Source organism: Lutra lutra, chromosome 12 (genome assembly GCF_902655055.1).
Source record: "Lutra lutra chromosome 12, mLutLut1.2, whole genome shotgun sequence".
Taxonomy (NCBI): Eukaryota; Metazoa; Chordata; class Mammalia; order Carnivora; family Mustelidae; genus Lutra; species Lutra lutra.
Genome location: NC_062289.1, coordinates 94,401,114 through 94,422,428, shown reverse-complemented (window position 1 = coordinate 94,422,428; position 21,315 = coordinate 94,401,114). Strand labels below are relative to the sequence as shown.

The following is a 21,315-nucleotide window of genomic DNA, read 5'->3' as shown; positions in this document are numbered from 1 at the left end:
TCCCAGACCCTGAGATCATGACCTGAGCCGAAGGCAGAGGCCCCAACCCACTGAGATACCCAGATGCCCTGGGCCACATCTTCTTTATCCATTCATCTGTTGAAGGGCATCTTGGATCCTTCTACAGTTTGGCTATTGTGGACACTGCTGCTATGAACATTGGGGTACACGCGTCCCTTCTTCTCACTACATCTGTATCTTTGAGGTAAATACCTAATAGCGCAATTGCTGGGTGGAAGAGTAGCTCTATTCTTAACATCTTGAGGAAACTCCATGCTGTTTTCCAGAGTGGCTGTACCAGCTGGCGTTCCGAACCACCCAACAGTGTAAGAGGTTTACGCTTCCTCCACATCCTCGCCAACATTTCTTGTTTCTTGACTTGTTAATTGTTGCCATTCTAACTAGTATAAGGTGGTATCTCAGTGTGGTTTTGCTTCGTATTTCCCTGATGGCTAGTGATGGTGAGCATTTTTTCGTGTCTCTGTTAGCCATTTGCATGTCTTTTTTGGAGAAGTGTCTGTTCAAGTCTTTTTCCCATTTTTTGACTGGGCTATTTGTTTTTTGAGTGTTGAGTTTGAGAAGTTCTTAATAGATCTTGGATATCAGCCCCTTATCTGTAATGTCATTTGCAAATATCTTCTCCTATTGTGTGGGCTGCCTCTTAGTTTTGTTGCCCGTTTCCTTTGCTGTGCAGAAGCTTTTTATCTTGGTGAAGCCCAGAAAGTTCATTTTTGGCTTTGTTTCACTTGCCTTTGGAGGCATGTCGTGAGAGAAGTTGCTGTGGCTGATGTCGAAGAGGTTACTGCCTATGTCCTCCTCTAGGATTTTGATGGATTCCTGTCTCACTTTGAGGTCTTCCATCCATTTTGAGTTTAGTTTTGTTTATGGTGTATGGGAATGGTCCGATTTCATTCTTGTACATATAGCCGTCCAATATTCCCAGCACCATTTATTCAAGAGACTCTCTTTTTCACATTGGATATTTTTTCCTGATTTGTCAAAGATCAGTTAACCATCAAGTTGAGGGTCCATTTCTGGAGTCTCTATTCTGTCTTTGTGATCACAGCTTTGTAATACAGCTTGAAGTCAGGCAACGTGATGCCCCAGCTTTTTTTTTCTTTTTCATCATTCCCTTTGGTGATTCAGGGTCTTTTCTGCTACCATACAAATTTTAGCATGGTTGGTTTGAACGCTTTGGAAAATGCCAGTCGTATCTTAATAAGGATGGCACTGAAAGTGTAAATTGCTCTGGCCAGGATATTTTTCTTAAGAGTTTTTATTTATTTATTTGACAGACAGAGATCACAAGTACACAGAGAGGCAGGCGGGGCGGCTGGGGGAGCAGGCTCCCTGCTGAGCAGAGAGCCCAATTTGGGACTCAATACCAGGACCCTGAGATCATGACCGGAGCCAAAGGCAGAGGCTTTATTTAACCCACTGAGCCACCCATGCGCCCCCAGGACAAACATTTTTTTTTTAAGATTTTTTATTTATTTATTTGACAGAGAGAGATCACAAGTAGATGGAGAGGCAGGCAGAGAGAGAGAGGGGGGAAGCAGGATCTCCGCTGAGCAGAGAACCCGATGTGGGACTCGATCCCAGGACCCTGAGATCATGACCTGAGCCGAAGGCAGCGGCTTAACCCACTGAGCCACCCAGGCGCCCCAGGACAAACATTTTAACAATATCACACAACCTGCCTTCCCATTTCATCAGGGAACAGAGCAGTCATCATCCCATTCCCTAACAGCAGTTAGAGTTACTATTCCACGGGGAGGAATGGGTAAGGGACAGGGGGGGCTAGGTAGGGAGAGATAGATAGAGGACTATGGGATCAGGCTCACAGAAATCCCCAAAATGTGAAGGTGTGGGGAAACCAGAGGCATTTGGGATGGGGGACAACCCTGCCATAGGCATGTGGTGTGGGTCCTGTGGGGTACATATCGTTATGATAATCATCTATGATCAACAAAGAATAACCATCCCCTAAAAAAGAATTAAGCCATTGAATGTGTTATCAATAGAGATCTTAAAAGGATTTAAGTTCCCTGCTTAGCTGTCTGTAAAAGACCAACCTTAAAGACCCTCGTTGGCGACCCTGTGGAGACCCCTCTCACTCGTGAGAGATTTTTCTGTATCCTTACTTGATAAACTTTTATCACTTTACTCACTGGGGGGAAAAAAAAAACAAGCAAAAAAAACGACAGCATCAGTTACAAAGTGTATGGCAGTGAGCAATTTCCTCAGTAAGAAATCGTCCTCCTTAGCATAACAAATGACATGGAGGACATGGGGAGATGGAGAGGAGAAGGGAGTTGAGGGAAATTGAAAGGGGAGGTGAACCATGACAGACTATGGACTCTGAAAAACAACCTGAGGTTTTGAAGGGGCGTGGGGTGGGAGGTTGGGGGAGCCAGGTGGTGGGTATTAAGGAGGGCACGTATTGAATGGAGCACTGGGTGTGGTGCAAAAACAATGAATTCTGTTACACTGAAAAGAAATTAAAAAAAAAAAAGAAAAGAAATCCTCCTCCTTGACAAAGAAGTTTGTATTTGCTGATCAAAACGGACTTGAGAGGTCTGCCATGAAAAGCCCAAACTTTTTCTTTTGCGGGCTGTGTATCCCATCTGGTTCCATAAAATCAAGAGAACAAAGCCATATGTAAACAGTGTACAAGATGACATGATCTTCATACCGTTTAATCACAGGTGGATGCAAAAAGAAACTAAAATAATGCATATTCTGGAATCACTTGCTGAAGAAGGATCTCAGTGCTGATGAAGGTGGGGCTTTCCTGTCTGCTTTGGCCTGAGTGGATAACCTGATTCTGTGTCCTGCTGGAACGGAGGGATGGGGTGCCATGAATGCTCAGCAGAGAGCTTTGGCCACAATCTATGGGCTCTGCAAGCAACTTAGTCACTTAGGTGGTGTGGGTTCATGTGCGTGTGACAGTTGTGTGTGTGTGTAAGTCTACATGGTAGACTGTGAATGTGAGTGTAGGTGTGTTCCCTCGGGAGATATTTCCCATGTACCCAGCCCAAAGCAAGTGTCAAATCTCCCTTCAGAAATCTCATCACCCCTGCAAACTTTACATACAACACCACGTTCCTCTCTCACCGCCTCCAGACCTGGGGGTTTGTTGGCCATTCCCTCTCTTTGTGGAGAAGGTGCAGAGAGGGATGGCCCATGCTCTTGACTGCCTAGGTTGGAAAAGCCAAACTGTGAACCCAAGCCTGGGTCCCAATGTTGTTGCTCTGGCCACTGACCAGCACTTACCACTCGACCATGAGATCATTAGTCACAGAGCAAGGGAGTTCTGGCACTCATGTACCTGCTTGCAAATACTAGAGTGTACAGCGGTCCCACATACTGCCATCATGCTAGGGTGGCTTCAGTAGTCCCATAGCCCAGGGAAGCTGCATTTATCAGTCAACTGCAAAGCTGAGGATAGAATCTGTCCTCAGATCCTGAGGACAGCAGATCCCGAGATCAGCAGACATAATCCTGGGAGCAGCAGGGCCCGCCCTGAGTCCTTAGCTTCCCTTCTTCTCCACTTTCCTTTCCCATGGCCATCCCAATGTCATTGCTGCCCTGTCCCCTCAAAGACTACTTTGAAGATGTTGAAGACTCACACAGAGTGGACAAAACTGTGCATGCAATTTATCACCATAGTCCTCTCTTTTCACTTTCTTGCATCCTTACCTGATGATCTCTTTGTGTTACTTCCCCCTTCCGTCTTTGGATGGTTCTTCCGAAGAACCCGGCCTCATGCAGGTAGTGGAGATCCTTACACACTTCAATGTCTTTCAAGTCTCTCTGCTGGCCCCCTCACCAGCTTTAATGGTGTCACCCTGGCTCCTGACCCAGGTCTGCACTGCTGAACCATGCTGAGCAGCCCTGAGTGGTGGGCAGGGAGCAGGGTGGGGAATCAGAATGGCTGGGCCCCCTTGCTGCAGGGGCTCTGGGAAGTCAGGCTCTGCCCTGGCACCCCCCCAACATGTGAGCATTTTCCTGCCCTGGTGTGTGTGGGGGGGAGCTCTGATATTTCCAATTCTTTTCTTCTTTTTAGTTGTCAAGAAATCCTCTAGTGCACGATTCGAGAAAAGGAGAAGAGGAAGCAGTTTGGGGCAAAGAAGACCTGGAGGAGGAAATGTGAATGTGGCCTGTTTGGGATGAAAAGGGTGAAGCAACCAAGGGCACATGAGGATGCATTTACTCAGACAACATTAACTGAGACCCCACCACGGGCCATGCTCTGTAGTAGACGCTGGCAACAAGTTCGCTCTCCCCTCAAGGTTCCCAGTGCAGAGGACAGATGACAAACTGACCATAGAATGGGTCTGTCTTATGCATCTCTGTATCCCTCTTGCCCCACGCGGTGCCCAGCACATAGTAGGAGCTCAATAAATGTAAATTTCCTTGGACGGTGGGACACTGTGGTGGTGAAGTCTCTGGCACTTGGAATCTGGGACCTTGGGTTTGATTTATAGACTGTCCAGTGCTGTGCAGCTCTGGGAAGGTCACTTAATCTCTCTGAGACTCCGTTTCCTTGTGGGCAGAATGGGAACTTAGAACACAAGACTTGTCCGGGAGGTTAAGGAGCTAATCTGTGAAAAGAGCCTGGCCCATGCTAAGTGCTCAGATTATAGCTATTGGGGTTAATGTTGTCACCATAATGTCAACAAGCTGGTCGCATTTTGCTTTCTGGAAAATGAGAAGGACTGACCAGATCACCTCTGGTTCATCGACACTAGGAATCTAAAAATTAAAAATGGTGGTTGACCTTCTTTCCCTTTATCTCTCCCTCTTCCCTCCCTCTCCCCTGCTGTACTCTCCCATTTCAACTCCTCTCTCTTTGGCTTGCTGCCCCATCTTTGCCAACCACCCTCCTCTGGGAACAGGGCCGAAGGTGTCACCTCGCAGCTCCTGAGGGTACAGGCCCTTGTCTACCCTTCCTGCATAGTTGGGCTGCTATCCATAAATCCCTACTCCCTGGAGAGGGGCAAGACTGGTTCAAGGACAGGCAGGCTCCTGCTCTCAGGCCTGATGTATGGGCTTCATAGCACCTTCTCTCCTTCCCCACCACACTCCAGCATGCTCTAAGACCTCCACAGATGAAGGTAGTTCAGGCACCAAGGTCTGCTCAGACCCAGAAGACTGGTTAGGACGCAGCTCAGAGAATGGACTCAAGTCAGCAAAACCTTCCCATCTGGGTGACTTGGGACAGGTGGCTAACCCTCTGCTTGCCTTGGCTCTCCTATCTGCAAGACAGAGTGAACCACATTATCTACTTCCCAAAGATGATGTGACGAAACACAATGTAAGTGAAGAACATAGCTCAGGTGCAGCACAATTAAGCCATGTGTATGTGTTTGTGATCATTATCGTACGTGGTTAAAGGCCAGTCAATGCCCCTTAACCAATGACCACCAGGCCTGCACCTGCAGCTCTCCAAGCTGTGCTTCCTTCTCCTCTCCATGTAGGAGAACACAATCCGTGGGGAACTGTGGGGTGTTTCTGTAAGAAAACCATGAGAGACTATGGACTCTGAAAAACAGTCTGAGGGTTTTGAAGGGGCGGGAGGTGGGAGGTTGGGGGAACCAGGTGGTGGGTATTAGAGAGGGCACAGATTGCATGGAGCACTGGGTGTGGTGCAAAAACAATGAATACTGTTATGCTGAAAAGAAATAATTAAAAAAAAGGAATCAGGAAAAAAATGATTGGTGGGCGTTTAAAAAGTTATAAGCAATCTCTATACTACTCATGGCAGAGTAAAGGAAACCCAGGGTCAGAGAGGACAGGAGTTCACTGGAGTCAGAGGACAAGTGGGCAGCAGGACTCAGAATGTAATTGTCCACAGACATCCCCAGAAAACACTGTCCCTGGAATTTGTGTTTCCAACCAAGAGGTGGTTCTTCCTGTTGGACTTTGTGATTGGGAGTCCCTCCCTGGGGGAATGGAAGCTGAGAAGCCTTCCTGTGTCTCCTGGGGGTGAGGGGGCACAATGGAGACAGTGCCTTCAGAGGCTGGAAGGTAGGCAGGACCCAAAATCTGGACCTTCACCTTGGAGGCCAGAGGGCTCAGGAAGCACATGGAGGGGAGAGAGACACACTCTTCCAGGTGGGGAGGAGAGGACCTTCTAAGACCCAGCGACTGCTAAGGCCCTAAGTTACTGGCTAGAGGCTGGAGCAGTCCTGGGTAACCCCAGGGAGAGAGACTGGTGAGCCTCTGTGTGCTGACTGGTGGAGAGGGTGGAAGGGAGGCAGTGCTGGTCACACCTGTCCCCGGAATTCTGAATGCCACCCTGACGCCCATCTGCGGCTCCTGAAGGTATGCCGGAAAGGCTTCTGCCAACCAGAGATAGAGCAGGTGTGTAGGGTGGGATTAGGGCATCCTCTCTGGAGCTTTGACAACTTACAAAGGCCCCCAGTCCAGAGATGCTCTTATGGTCCTCTCACCATCTCCAGGTTGGGGAAGGCAGATTGAACTCCTAAAACTACAGAACTCACACTGTGTGTCCCTGGATGTCCACTGTTGCTTCCTTTGTTCAACAAATCTGGTGCTGGGGTGCTGGGGTCGAGAGAATCCTTTTTTCACTGGATTGCTGGGCAAGCTACAGTCACCTCTCTGAGCCTCCGATCCCTCATCTGTAAAATGGGGATGACAATAGTGCTTTCATAGAGTTTTTAGGATTTAATGAGAGAACAAGGCACTGGGTAACGGGGCCTGTTCCTATTGCTCTCCACCACCCCCTCCCACCCAAACCATCTGCTCTAGGGAGACCCCTGCCTGGTCGACACAGAAGCCCAGCCCTGCTGGTTGTTTTGTTACTGAGCAGGGAGAATGGTTAAAGCCACAGCTGGAACCAGCAATATACAGACTCAGTGACCTTGGACAAGTCCCTGGTCTTCTCTGGGCCTCAGTTTTCCTATCTGTGGAAGTCAGGAGTTCTACAGGAAAAGCTGAGACAGCAGTGCCTGTACATTTAGGAAGTGCTTACTGTATGCTCCACTCTTCACCTGCTTCTCAATAATTCTAGGGGCCACCCATGTCATTGACAGCCCATTGTCCAGGAAGTGAGGCTCAGAGAGGTAGAGGGACATGTCCACAGGCACACAGCAAGGAGCAGTGGTGCTAGCTTGAGGCCTGCTCTCTTGTACAAGTCACTTCCTCCCCTTGGGGTGCAAGGCCGACTCTGGAGGGGCTTCTATTCCCACTCTAGCCTTCCCCACCTCATTTCCAGCATCTGTGGGGACGGGCTCTCCCGGAGGAGCTGCTGCCATCCCAGCTCCACTGAACTCAGCACAAAGGTAGTGACAAGGTCAAGGTTCCCTCTCCACCAAGTCAGGAGGTCTGATGGAAAAACACCCCAGAGCCGGCCCAGGTAGGGAGGGTGTTCTGGGAGCTGCTTTGGTTCTCTGGGCCCACAGCCCAAGGGCCACAGAAATGAGATTTGATCCCTCAGCAATCTGAGCCCCTATCATGTGCCTGGCATAGAGCAAGGCCCCGGAGTCGGGTAGAAGAATGGGAGAGCTCACCCCAAATCACAGAAGTGTTTATGCAGGACTTACCAAGTGGACTCTCCTTTTATCCTCACCACCGTGAGTGATCCATGCGGTCATGATCCCCAAGCAACAGATCTGGAAACTTAGGTCCAGAGAAGGTAAGGGATTTGTCTAGGCCACACAGCTAGTTCATGTTGGAGCTGAGAATCAGAAGTCTTTTCTTTGAATCAGACAATTTATTCTTAGGTATTGACCTTCTAAAGACAAAATAATGCTTTTGATCTCCAAGCATATCTGTCCTACTCTTCATGAACATGCCTCAGATTTCTGTCTTGTTCATTAGTGTTTGCCTAATATCTTCCCCAACATCTTCATCAAAAACATTTGTGGGTACTTATATGTACCTATGTATTTAAATAAATTATCCAAAGTCGATACAGCCTTTGAGTTGTCATGTTAAGTCCATTTACATTTAGTATGAGTACTGATCCATTTATATGTATTTTTACTCAATTTTTTTTGCTATTTCTCCTGATGGATTTATGCTTCTATGCTCTGTTCTTCTTTTGGATCGACTCAGTGTAAGTATTATTTTTGTAACTACAACTATTGCACTATTATGGAAGTACACAGTCACTTTTAAATTATTCTTCAAAGTTTAACATGCCAAATTAACTTAAAATGCAAAGTAATAAGTCAAGCAGAGAGAGTCAATTATCATATGGTTTCACTTATTTGTGGAGCATAACAAATAGCATGGAGGACATGAGGAGTTAGGAGAAGGCATTTGGGGGAAATTGGAAGGGAGGTGAACAATGAGAGACTATGGACTCTGAAAAACAATCTGAAGGGTTTGAAGAGGTGGGGGGGGTGGGAGGTTGGGGGAACCAGGTGGTGGGTATTAGAGAGGGCAAGGACTACATGGAGCACTGGGTGTGGTACAAAAACAATGAATACTGTTATGCTGAAAATAAATTTTAAAAATGATTAAAAAATAATAAAATAAAATAAATGAAAAAAATGCAAAGTAATGAATACACTTACCTTACTCCAAACAGAATGAGAACACTTCAAATCTGATCACCATACATGTTAATTCTCACCCTACATGTTAGTTCTGCTTATGGGGTTTACTTCCAACTTGCAGTTTTCATCCTGGCTTGGGAAACATTATTTACTTGGTGGAGATATCATTTTTGCCTACTTGTAGATTTGCTGAGCATCTGGATATCTCAAACTTCCATTCTGAGATCATTCATCTTCAGTTTCTTTAATGACCTCTCAGAAAATCATCTGTTTTTCACTGTTATTTGAATAAGTGTTTAACCAAGTATATGCCTCTGTCTTGATCTTTGGGCGCAGTTCACTAAAGGTGTTATTTCACTTTCTTTGGTTCTACTTTTGCTGATTGTTCTTCTGGGGTAAGTAACAGAGGTCTTGTCTTTCCTTTTCTTCTTGACTTGCACCAACATATATCTATACGTAGGATGTTTCTTTCCTTTCCTTTTCTTTTCTTTTTTCTTTCCTTTTCTTTCCTCTTCTCTTCCCTTCTCTTCTCTTCTCTTCTCTTCTCTTCTCTTCTCTTCTCTTCTCTTCCCTTCCCTTCCCTTCCCTTCCCTTCCCTTCCCTTCCCTTCCCCTCCCCTCCCCTCTCCTCTCCTCTCCTCTCCTTTCTTCTATCTTCTCTTCTCTTCTCTTCTCCTCTCTTCTCTTCTCTCCTCCTTCATTTCTTTCATTAGTGTTGACCTTCTAAAGACAAAATGATACCTTTGGTTACAAGCCTACCTGGCTTGGTATTTATTAACAACATGGAACTTGAACTCATGACCCTGAGATCAAGACCAGAGCTGAGACCAAGAACTGAATGCTTAATTGACTGAGCCACCCAGGTGTCCCCACCCATCGCTTTTATTTTGGTGTTTCTTTGTTTTGCTTTGTTTGTTTTCAATCTATTTATACTCTGTGGCTTTCACCCTGTTTCCCAAAGCTGAGAAATCATATATTTTTTATCAGATTAAAGAAATGCTCAACTGTTATGACCTCAAATGCATTGTCTCCTCCAGTCTCTCTGTTTTCTCCTTGGAGCCAAATTAGATCATTAGACCTTCTAATTCAGGCTTTCATATATTTAAATGCTTTCTTTGAATATTCAATTTCTGTGTCTGCCTGAGCTGGGTAAATATGTCAGAACTACCTTCCATCTCTGTATTTCTTTTTTCCTCCTATCTCTAACCTGGTATAATGAACTGAGTTTTTAATTTTAATTTCTGGAATGCTCATTTCCTGTAGTTCTAGAAGAGTCCTTTTATAAATGTGTGGTTTTAAAAATCTGGGCATTTTTCATACCATATGATTCTTTGACCATGTTTTTTATTCTATGTTTGGTTTTGAAAACATTTAAAAGCTATTTCTGATTTGGGCAATTCTTGACTCTCAAAAGCCCTTGGCTGAATAACTTGACAGAAGAATACAGGAGAATGTGTACTCATCTGGAGATCCATGGGCTCTATCCTCATCACCTACCTGGATCTTTTTAAAAATTAATTTATAAGGCATTATTTGCCCCAGGGCTACAGGTCTGTGAATCATCAGGCTTACCTATTTCACAGCACTCACCATAGCACATGCCCCAGTGTCCATATCCCAGCCACCCTCTCCCTACCCCTCTGCCCCCAGCAACCCTCAGTTTGTTTCCTGAGATTAAGAATCTCTTATGGTTTGTCTCCCTCCTGATCCCATCTTGTTTCATTTTTTCCTTCCCTACACCCCATGACCCCCTGCCTTGCCTCTCAAATTCCTCATATCAGAGAGATCATATGATAATTGCCTTTCTCTGATTGACTTATTTTGCTTTGCATAATACCATCTAACTCCATGTCATTGCAAATGGCAAGATTTTGTTTCTTTTGATGGCTGCATAATATTCCATTGTACATATATATACCACATCTTCTTTATCCATTCATCTGTTGAGGGACATCTAGGTTCTTAATATAGTTTGGCTATTGTGGACATTGGTGCTATAAACATTTGGGTGCACATGCCCCTTTGGATCACTACATTTGTTTCTTTAGGGTAAATACCTAGTAGTGCAATTGCTGGGTCATAGTGTAGCTCTATTTTCAATGTTTTGAGGAATGGCCACACTGTTTTCCAGACTGGCTTCATCAGCTTGCATTCCCACCAAAAGTAGGTGAGATCCTCTTTCTCTGCATATTCACCAACATCTCTCATTTCCTCACTTACTAATTTTAGCCATTATGACTGGTATGAGGTGGTATCTCAATGTGGTTTGGATTTGTATTTCCCTGATGCCGAGTGATGTTGAGCACTTTTTCATGTGTCTGTTGGCCTTTTGGATGTCTTCTTTGCAGAAATGTCTGTTCATGTCTTCTGCCCATTTCTTGATTAGATTCTTTGTTCTTTGGGAGTTGAGTTTGATAAGTTCTTTATAGATTTGGGATACTAGTCCTTTACCTGATATGTCATTTACAGTATCTTTTCCCATTCTGCCGGTTGTCTTTTGGTTTTGTTGACTGTTTCCTTTGCTGTGCAAAAGCTTTTGATCTTGATGAAGTCCAAATAGTTCATTTTTGCCCTTGCTTCCCTTGCCTTTCGTGGTGTTTCTAGGAAGAAGTTGCTGCAGCTGAGGTCCAAGAGGTAGCTGCCTATGTTCTTCCCAAGGATTTTCATGGATTCCTGTCTCACATCAAGGTCTTTCATCCATTTGGGGTCCATTTTTGTGTGTGGTATAAGGAAATGGACTAGTTTCATTTTCCTGCATGTGACTGTCCAATTTTCCCAACACCATTTGTTGAAGAGACTGTCTTTTTTCAATTGAACATTCTTTCCTGCTTTGTCAAGATTAGTTGATCATAGAGTTGAGGGTCCAGTTCTGGGCTCTCTATTCTGTTCCATTGATCTCTGTGTCTGTTTTTGTGCCAGTACCATACTGTCTTGATGATGACAGCTTTGTAATAGAGCTTGAATTCTGGAATTGTCATGACACCAACTTTGGTTTTCTTTTTCAACATTCTGCTGGCTATTTGGGGTCTTTTCTGGCTCCATATGAATTTTAGGATTATTTGTTCCATGTCTTTGGGAAAAAATCGATGGTATTTTGATAAGGATTGCATTAAATGTGTAGATTTCTTTAGGTAGCATAGACAATTTCACAATATTTGTTCTTCCAATCCATGAGCATGGAACGTTTTTCCATTTCTTTGTGTCTTCCTCTATTTCTTTCATGAGTACTTCATAGTTTTCTGGGTATAGATTCTTTTCCTGTTTGGTTAGTTTATTCCTAGGTATCTTATGGCTTTCAATGCAATTGTAAGTGGGATCAACTCCTTAATTTCTCTTCCTTCTGTCTTGCTGTTGGTGTATACAAATGCAACTGATTTCTGTGCATTGATTTTATATCCTGACACTTTACTGAATTCCTGTATGAATTCTAGCAATTTTGGAGTGGAGTCTTTTGGATTTGCCACAGAAAGTATCATATCATCTGCAAGGAGTGAGAGTTTAACTTCTCTGCCAATTCGGATGCCTTTTGTTTCTTCTTGTTATCTGATTGCTGAGGCCAGGACTTCTAGTACTATGTTGAATAGCAGCGGTGATAGTGGACATTACTGCCATGTTCCTGACATTAGAGGAAAAGCTCTCAGTTTTTCCCCATTGAGAATGATATTTACTGTGGGATTGCATAGATGGCTTTAATGATATTGAGGTGTGTACCCTCTATCCCTCCACTGTGAAAGTTTTGATCAAGAAAGGATGGTGTACTTTGTTAAATGCTTTTCCAGCATTGATAGAGAGTATCACATGGTTCTTCTTCTTTGTTTTTTATTAATGTATTGTACCACATTGATTGATTTGTGGATGTTGAACCAAACTTGCAGCCCAGGAATAAATCAACTTGGTTAGATTTTAGTTCTTTTATTTCTCCAGAAAGGGATTCTCTAATATCTTCCATGCTTTTTTCAATTTGATAATCATCATTCTGAACTCAAGTTCTAACATCGTACTAATGTCCGTATTGATTAGGTCCCTAGCTGTCACTACTGCCTCTTGTTCCTTTTTTGTGGTGAGTTTTTTTTCACCTTGTCATTTTATACAGATAAGAATAGATGAATGAGAGAACAAAATACTAAAAGGGTAGCAGTGACCACAGAAATATATACACTAACCAAATCAGAAGAGACCTGCAACCAGGGGTGAAGAAAGGGGGGAAAAAAGGAAAGATGTATCTAGATCTAGATCTAGACCTAGATCATCTATATATTAGATTGGTGAATAGAACAGAGCCACACACTTGATTTTGGGTGTATTTTGGTTTGTGAGGAGAAACTACCTTCCAAAATTTAAAGAAAGATACACTTATATGTATATACAAAAATAAGGGTAAACACAAGGAAGGGATGGAATATGACTGTAAAGATGAAAATTTAAAAGGATTCTTTTTTTATTCATTTTTTAAATTTATTTTCAGCATAACAGTATTCATTGTTTCTGCAACACACCCAGTGCTCCATGCAGTCCTTGCCCTCTCAAATACCCACCACCTGGTTCCCCCAACCTCCCACCCCCCCACCTCTTCAAACCCTTCAGATTGTTTTTCAGAGTCCATAGTCTCTCATTGTTCACCTCCCTTCCAATTTCCTCCAACTGCCTTCTCCTTACTCCCCATGTCCTCCATGCTATTTTTTATGCTCCACAAATAAGTGAATCCATATGATAATTGATTCTCTCTACTTGACTTTTTTCACTCGGCATAATCTCTTCCAGTCCCGTCCATGATGCTACAAAAGTTGGATATTCATCCGTTCTGATGGAAGCATAATACTCCATAGTGATTCTTAAAAAGAAATTGGTAAGATAAGAAGTTGGTTGAAAAAAGAAAGTAAAAGAGGAAAGAATGTGATTAAGCTGAAGAATAGAACAAAGCCATGCTCTAGATTTAGGGTATATTTTGATCTATTAGAAGAAATTGTATCCCAAAATTTTTAAGAAAGAAAACCTATGTGTATTCAAAGAATCAGGTTAAATACACGGAAGGGATAAATTATGACAATAACAATGAATATGTAAAAGATTTTTAAAAAAGTATTGGTAAGATAAAATAGTTAAAACGTTAAAATAGGAAAGATGAAAAATTTAAAAAATAAAATAAGAAAAGAATAAAATAAAAAAAAATTTTGAAAGACTAAATCATCATGGGAAAAAGACCATGAATTTTATGTGTTGCTTTCCCCTAGCTCTGGAGTTCCACAGTTCTCACTGATTGGTGAACTTGGTCTTGGCTGAATGTTCTTGCTAATCTTCTGAGAGACAAGCCTGTTGCAGTGATTCTCAAATGTCTTTGCCCAAGGTGGAATTGCACTGTCCTTGCCAGGGTTCCAGCTAAGTAATCTGCTCGGGTTCGGTCTCAGGAGTTTTTGTTCCCTGAACACGTTCTGTAGAGCTTAGAAGGATGGGAATGAAAATGGCAGCCTTGCAATTTCCAACCCATAAGAGCTAAGAGCTTGGGTCGCACTCCTCAGTGCACCCTCAGAGAAAAGCAGCCAATCCCTCCTGTGTCCCTGGTCTCTGGCCACACTCTGTGCTCACCCGGCCTGTGGCTGAGCATTTCTATCTCTGGCGCATGGCCCCATCTGGAGTCTCCAAACCCAGACATCGCTGTCCTGAGACAAAATCGGGATGCCTTATAAAGGAAGAAGAAGGCATGGAGGAAAGGGTAAGCAATGGCTATAATCTCCACCAACATATTATTGAGTCCTTATTTTTTGTATGTGTGGGGATTCCTCAGAGGTGCACTACGCATGCATGCAATATGTTCAGTAAATGTGGGTAAAATCAGAGAAAATCAAAGTGCAACAGGTAGGTGAGGAAAGTTCCCAATTCAATGCGGATTTTTCTTTAAATACTCCAAGATGTATGCTTTTTGTGTGCTTAGGAGATTCTCCTGTCTGTATCAAGGATCACTCAGAGGTGAGTGCTTAATGATACAGCTTTCGGGTCATTCTGGTCATGAGGGGTGAATGGCTGTGAATGTTATCAGGTTCTTGTAGCAACCTGGGGATTTTCGATGCTATGAAACAGCTACTCTAAGAGTCCCCACATGATTGCTGTATTTGGATACAGGGCTATGATTCAGGGTTTGTGATAAAAGACCCTCTTACCCTATCTGCAACAGCATGGAACTGCTTGGATTTTGATAACATGTTTGACATATACTCTTTCTTTTCCTACACTACAAAGAATTATATGCCTGCCACCCAAAATTTTCACGACATGATTGTACAGCTCAATGAATTTTCACAAATTGTGTCATCATCCCTCAAATTAAAAAACAAAAACACCCCCCCCCAAAATTCGTGACTGGAACCCAGCACCTACCAAAAGTCCCATTGGACCTCCTTCCCATCATGAACCTCACTCCAAAAGGAACCGTGGTCAACCACTTTCCATTAAAGGCAATCTTGATTCCTTTTGTGCCTGACTTCCTTTGCTCTATGTTTTGTGAGATTCCCCCATGCTGTAGTATGTTCTTAAGGATCATTCTCCCCTAGGAAGGAATAGTGCATGGTTGTTGAAATGTGCTAGAATCTGTTAACATGTTTCCTTATTATGAGTGTTTAGGAAATTAAGAGGAATGTTTCTGTGTACATTCCTGATGGAAATGTCTTCTGGGAAACACATGTTTGCATTTCTGTTGGGTGTTTCTCCACGTGAAGAAGCACTGGGGTATGGGAGATGCTTATATACACCACCATGCATCCTGACTAAGGGTTTCCCAGATCTACACATCTGATGCTCATGGATACCATAGAACAGAGTTTGGTTGCTCCCCAGCCTCAGCCACGTTTGATATTTTCTGATGTATTTAATTTTAGATATTCAGGGGAATATGTAAAAAGCACATCAAAAGTTCAGATACTTCCAGTCAGCTCGCACATTCTAAAGATTTGGCGACAAAAAGAAAGGCAACAGACAAAAAGAAAGGCCAACCTCTGTGCTTGCTGGGGTTATGCCTTAGTGTCTGACCCCAAACAAATAAGAATGAGCAGGATTTTACTGGAATTTAAGAGTATTCTCTGCAGAAGCACTGGAAATGCCCAAATTCTGGGTATAACACAACTTGGGTACAGGGACAAATAAGAGTTCATAGCGCCAGCCTGGTGTCCAAGAACTTTTTTTTATTTTCGCAATTCTTCCTTAAGCTGGGCTCCAGTCCTTCATGAGCAGTCCCACCCATGTACTCACAGGTCATCTATGCCCTTGTAGTTACCCCAGAGGATCAGGAGGCACGGCAGATGAAGTGATCCCACCAAATGCCAACTCAAGATTGTCTTTGCCTGGGATAGAAATGTAGCTTTCTTGATTTTTTTTTCCTTAGCCAGTCTAGCTCCAAATGAAAACCCAGTCATCTCTATTATACAGGTTAGTTACACTTTCCTTGGAGGACTGAAAGGATAGTCTCTTGACAACTGATGCCTGTGTCAAGAGGTGCTCAAATATGGGAGCATTGATTATAAACTGTGAGTAGGGGGCCTTTTCCTCAGCAGTGATTTTTTTCCTCATTAAGATTTTTGTCATTGACAACCAAGATGCACTTGACAGATACCTCCTCCAAGAACAATTCATTCATGTTGTTGTGTATAAGTGTCCTCTACTCTTGCTGATGAATTACCTTCCCTTGAGCACTGTTTCCCATATGATTTTCTTTTTTTTAAATTAATTTATTTTAAGTAGGCTCCACACTCAATGTGGGGCTTGAGCTCATGGGCTCAAGATCAAGAGTCGCATATTCCACCAACTGAGCCTGGCAGGTGCCCTTCCCATCTGATTTCCTATAGTCAACAGGAGAACAAAAAGACAGACAGGGCATAGCATCACCTGCTCCTCATGGTAGTTGCATTTCTGTGACTACAGGTGGCCTCAAGAGAAAGAAAGAAAAGATATTTATGGTCTGGCCCAGTCACTTGCTGAGGGAAAAGATCCAGATGACAAAAATGGTGGGTCTTCCTTGTAAGTTTTCATCTGAGGTACCACCCGAATTCAAGCCCCAGCTCAGTGGAGGCAGTGAGGATTGAGAGTGTGGTGAAGGAAAATGATTTTCTAGGTAATGAACTATGCCCTTGTTTCTACAAACAACTGTACTCCCTTTAGCTGATACAGGTTTGGGTCATGGGGCCAGGAGTTGGGCCTATATGTGAGTCTGTATAGTGCGATTGTGTGTGCATGTGTGTCTTTCCCATACAACTGTATCCCCCTTATGCAGCAAAACTGCAAGTTCCTCTTTTTTGGATAAAAAAACACACATTACCATTGCTTCATGGACGTTTATGTGTGTTCTCTCTCCATCCTAATTGACTGCATGGTGATGCCATTCTGACACCATCCACCCAGAGTTACAGTGAGAGCCCGCAAGTTGAGGGCAAAGTGCTACACTTGACTGCCCTTTCTTCAGACCACAGCCGCATGTTGGATGTCCCGAGGCTACCTGCACTTCCAGAAGACCAGCTACAAATTCAGGGGTTCCCATGACCCACTCGGATTAGGTAATTTGCTCTAAATGATTCATAGGACTTAGGAAAGTGCTATACTGAAGATTACAACTTAATAAAGGATACACACAGTGCCAGGTCTGGGAGGGTACTGGAAGCAGTTTCCACACCCTTTCTGAGTGCAGTCAGGTCAGGTTACCCTCCCAGAACAACAGGGTGTTTGCCAATAAAAAAAACATCACTGAGCTTTCCTGTTCAAAATTTTTATTGAGGTGTCATTTGGTAGGCTTGGTTGATAAAAGCTTGGCTATATGATTGTAGTGAATCTCAGCCTGCTCTCCCCTCTCCCAGCCTTTGACCACATTTGCCTTATAGAAAAATGAGCACAACTCTCTGAGAATCCTCATTTGAGATAGCATTTATATAACAGATTCAGAAATCTTATCAACATAAATATACCCAATATTTGGAGGAGCACGTGTGGGGTGCAGAAGCTAGGTGTTTAGCTCACCTGTACTCCGCAATATGGTTGACTCTCCATATCAGTGTTGTACTCACAATGCCAGTGTGAGGGCCTATTGCAATGTGGTAGACATGACCTGAAAAATAAAAGTCAAAAGGTAGTGTCCTATACCGAGAGTGAATTGCCGACATTAATAATTAGTTCAGTGCATCATCTTATTACATGAGCAGAATGTCTCCTGAGGTCACACAGGTTTTCAGGCTTCCACTTGTGATTAGCAGGTTCCAAAAGATGGAGTGGTCTCAGCAACCTATGGCTAAGCCCCATCAGGCATCCAACATCTTGAGCTAAGGATCTTTTCTGAAGAATATGGGATCTCACACATTACACAATGCAGGTGTTCATTCCTTCTCCTCAGTTGTTAGTGCCCCTTCTCTGCATTTGTGTAGAAGTAGTGGGCTATTTTTACCTCTTGGTGATATAGGTGCATTCACAGTTAACCTCATTTTTGCCAGAGGAAGTGACAGCCCAATCCACTGAGTCAGGCACTTCTCTCATCCTCTTCCCCTACTCCCTCTACATTCCCCTACATCCTCTTCCCACCAGCATCCTCTGCTCCCCCTTTCCCCTAGGTCCACCAGAAAAGCAGAGGGGTCTCTCTAGTGGGGACACACTCTCGGTGCCCCTCAAGGTGACTGTGAGCAAACACTCATGAAGCTGTGTAACCCAGCCCACCATGCTTGCCTCTCCCTCTGTTGCAGACAACCGATGCTTTCATCGCCCATTCTGACTTTCTGTCAAACCACTACTCCTTCTAAGAAAATGTAATTTGGCAGTCTAAATTAGTGCAAGAGCTTCATGCTGGTTCTCTTGTCATCCTATGAGCCCCTCTCAGTGGGAACTGCTGGAAACGTGAATTAGAGAACTTCCATTTGAGGAATAATAACTAGCTAGCTACAGGACATTGATTCTGCCCTTGCAACTGAAGGGCATAAAAGAATCTTGAAACCTAAAATACCCACAATACCTTTGGTGCTGTTAGAGAAACACTCTAATATGGAGGGCAATGGCCGGAAGAGTTCCATCATAAAATAGAAATGGTTTGTGCCTGGGGCATGTGACAAGAGGAAAAGAAGTGGTTAGTCAGTGTGTCTGTGAGTAGGTACACCCTATTTCCTTAGAACTGACTTTGGCATCACATCTCAGGAGCTGCGTGATTCTGTTGCCCCTTTCCCCCAGATAGTGCCCTATAATAGCTCCTGATTGACCAACAGAGTTGCTTGGCTTTTGGATGGCAGTTTGGGGTGAAGTGAATTTCCTCTTTAGATCAAGAAGGTAAAAATAAATCAACTCCCTGGGCTAGACTGCATGCTCTTTGCTCCTGTGTTTGGGTTTTTAGAGTTTCTCTGGTTCTGACCAATAGCCTATGCCTATGGTCAGGCAGAAGACCAAAGGCCTATCAGAAGGAAGCCCAAATGGGGGCATGGACCAATGGCATTCACCATGGAAAGTTGAAGAAAGTATTAAAGTAAGACCTGTCAATGTTTATCAGAACTCCCAACCAGATTGGTATGGTTGGAATTGAGGAGTGTATGTACCAGTATGCTTGCTGGAGGTGGCCACCTTGGTCCACAGACGGTAGTAGAGATGGGCTAACTCTAGACATATTCGTCTTGCAACTTCTGAGACACAAGTTGCCCACAAGAACTCTTCTGTCTTCCAACCAGAGAGACAGAGACTGCAGGTGGGTAGGACATTGTCTCCAGGGGGCAAGAGAGGCAAGTGGATTGCACTGGACCAATATCCATGCATCCTAATGGGAACAGGCCCTGACTCCAGATCACCTGTCTGTACCAGGTGGTAGACCTAAAGGCTCAGAGGATGACAACCCCAGGTCCACGTTCCACACGGGGTTCTTGGACAGAGACTTTGAACTAACTCTCCACCCCCTTTTCTTCCCACTGTATGGGCTCTGGCATTCTTTTTTTTTTTTTTTTAATTTTTTTATTTTTTCAGCATACCAGTATTCATTATTTTTGCCCCACACCCAGTGCTCCATGCAATCCGTGCCCTCTACAATACCCACCACCTGGTGCCCCCAAACTCCCACCCCCCACCCCTTCAAAATTCTCAGATCGTTTTTCAGAGTCCATAGTCTCTCATGGTTCACCTCCCCTTCCAATTTCCCTCAACTCCCTTCTCCTCTCCATCTCCCCTTGTCCTCCATGCTATTTGTTATGCTCCACAAATAAGTGAAACCATATGATAATTGACTCTCTCTGCTTGACTTATTTCACTCAGCATAATCTCTTCCAGTCCCGTCCATGTTGCTACAAAACTTGGGTATTCATCCTTTCTTTTTTCTTTTTTTTTTTTACAGCTTTATAAACATATATTTTTATCCCCAGGGGTACAGGTCTGCGAATCGCCAGGTTTACACACTTCACAGCACTCACGATAGCACATACCCTCCCCAATATCCATAACCCCACCCCCTCTGCCAACCCCCTCCCCCCATCAACCCTCAGTTTGTTTTGTGAGATTAAGAGTCACTTATGGTTTGTCTCCCTCCCAATCCCATCTTGTTTCATTTACTCTTCTCCTACCCCCTCAACCCCCCATGTTGCATCTCCTCTCCCTCATATCAGGGAGATCATATGATAGTTGTCTTTCTCCGATTGACTTATTTCACTAAGCATGATACCCTCTAGTTCCATCCACGTCGTCGCAAATGGCAAGATTTCATTTCTTTTGATGGCTGCATAGTTTTCCATTGTGTATATATACCACATCTTCTTTATCCATTCGTCTGTAGATGGACATCTAGGTTCTTTCCATAGTTTGGCTATTGTAGACATTGCTGCTATAAACATTCGGGTGCACGTGCCCCTTCGGATCACTACGTTTGTATCTTTAGGGTAAATACCCAGCAGTGCAATTGCAGGGTCATAGGGTAGTTCTATTTTCAACATTTTGAGGAACTTCCATGCTGTTTTCCAGAGTGGTTGCACCAGCTTGCATTCCCACCAACAGTGTAGGAGGGTTCCCCTTTCTGCGCATCCTCGCCAGCATCTGTCATTTCCTGACTTGTTAATTTTAGCCATTCTGACTGGTGTGAGGTGATATCTCATGGTGGTTTTGATTTGTATTTCCCTGATGCCGAGTGATGTGGAGCACTTTTTCATGTGTCTGTGGGCCATCTGGATGTCTTCTTTGCAGAAATGTCAGTTCATGTCTTCTGCCCATTTCTTGATTGGATTATTTGTTCTTTGGGTGTTGAGTTTGCTAAGTTCTTTATAGATTTTGGACACTAGCCCTTTATCTGATATGTCATTTGCAAATATCTACTCCCATTCTGTCAGTTGTCTTTTGGTTTTGTTAACTGTTTCCTTTGCTGTGCAAAAGCTTTTGATCTTGATAAAATCCCAAAAGTTCATTTTTGCCCTGGCTTCACTTGCCTTTGGTGATGTTCCTAGGAAGATGTTGCTGCGGCCGAAGTCGAAGAGGTTGCTGCCTGTGTTCTCCTCAAGGATTTTGATGGATTCCTTTCTCACATTGAGATCCTTCATCCATTTTGAGTCTATTTTCGTGTGTGGTGTAAGGAAATGATCCAATTTCATTTTTCTGCATGTGGCTGTCCAATTTTCCCAACACCATTTATTGAAGAGGCTGTCTTTGTTCCATTGGACATTCTTTCCTGCTTTGTCGAAGATGAGTTGACCATAGAGTTGAGGGTCCATTTCTGGGCTCTCTATTCTGTTCCATTGATCTATGTGTCTGTTTTTGTGCCAGTACCATGCTGTCTTGATAATGACAGCTTTGTAATAGAGCTTGAAGTC

At 43.8% G+C, this 21,315-nt stretch overlaps 1 long non-coding RNA gene across 1 annotated transcript; it reads right to left on the bottom strand.

Annotated features, from left to right (window-relative positions):
• Positions 1–4,068: 4,068 nt before the first annotated feature.
• Positions 4,069–17,610, bottom strand: LOC125082362 (uncharacterized). The gene is made up of 2 exons (XR_007121957.1): positions 17,525–17,610; positions 4,069–4,138 (listed from the first exon to the last, which is right to left on the bottom strand). It is a non-coding gene; the product is annotated as an uncharacterized LOC125082362 (long non-coding RNA).
• Positions 17,611–21,315: the final 3,705 nt, after the last annotated feature.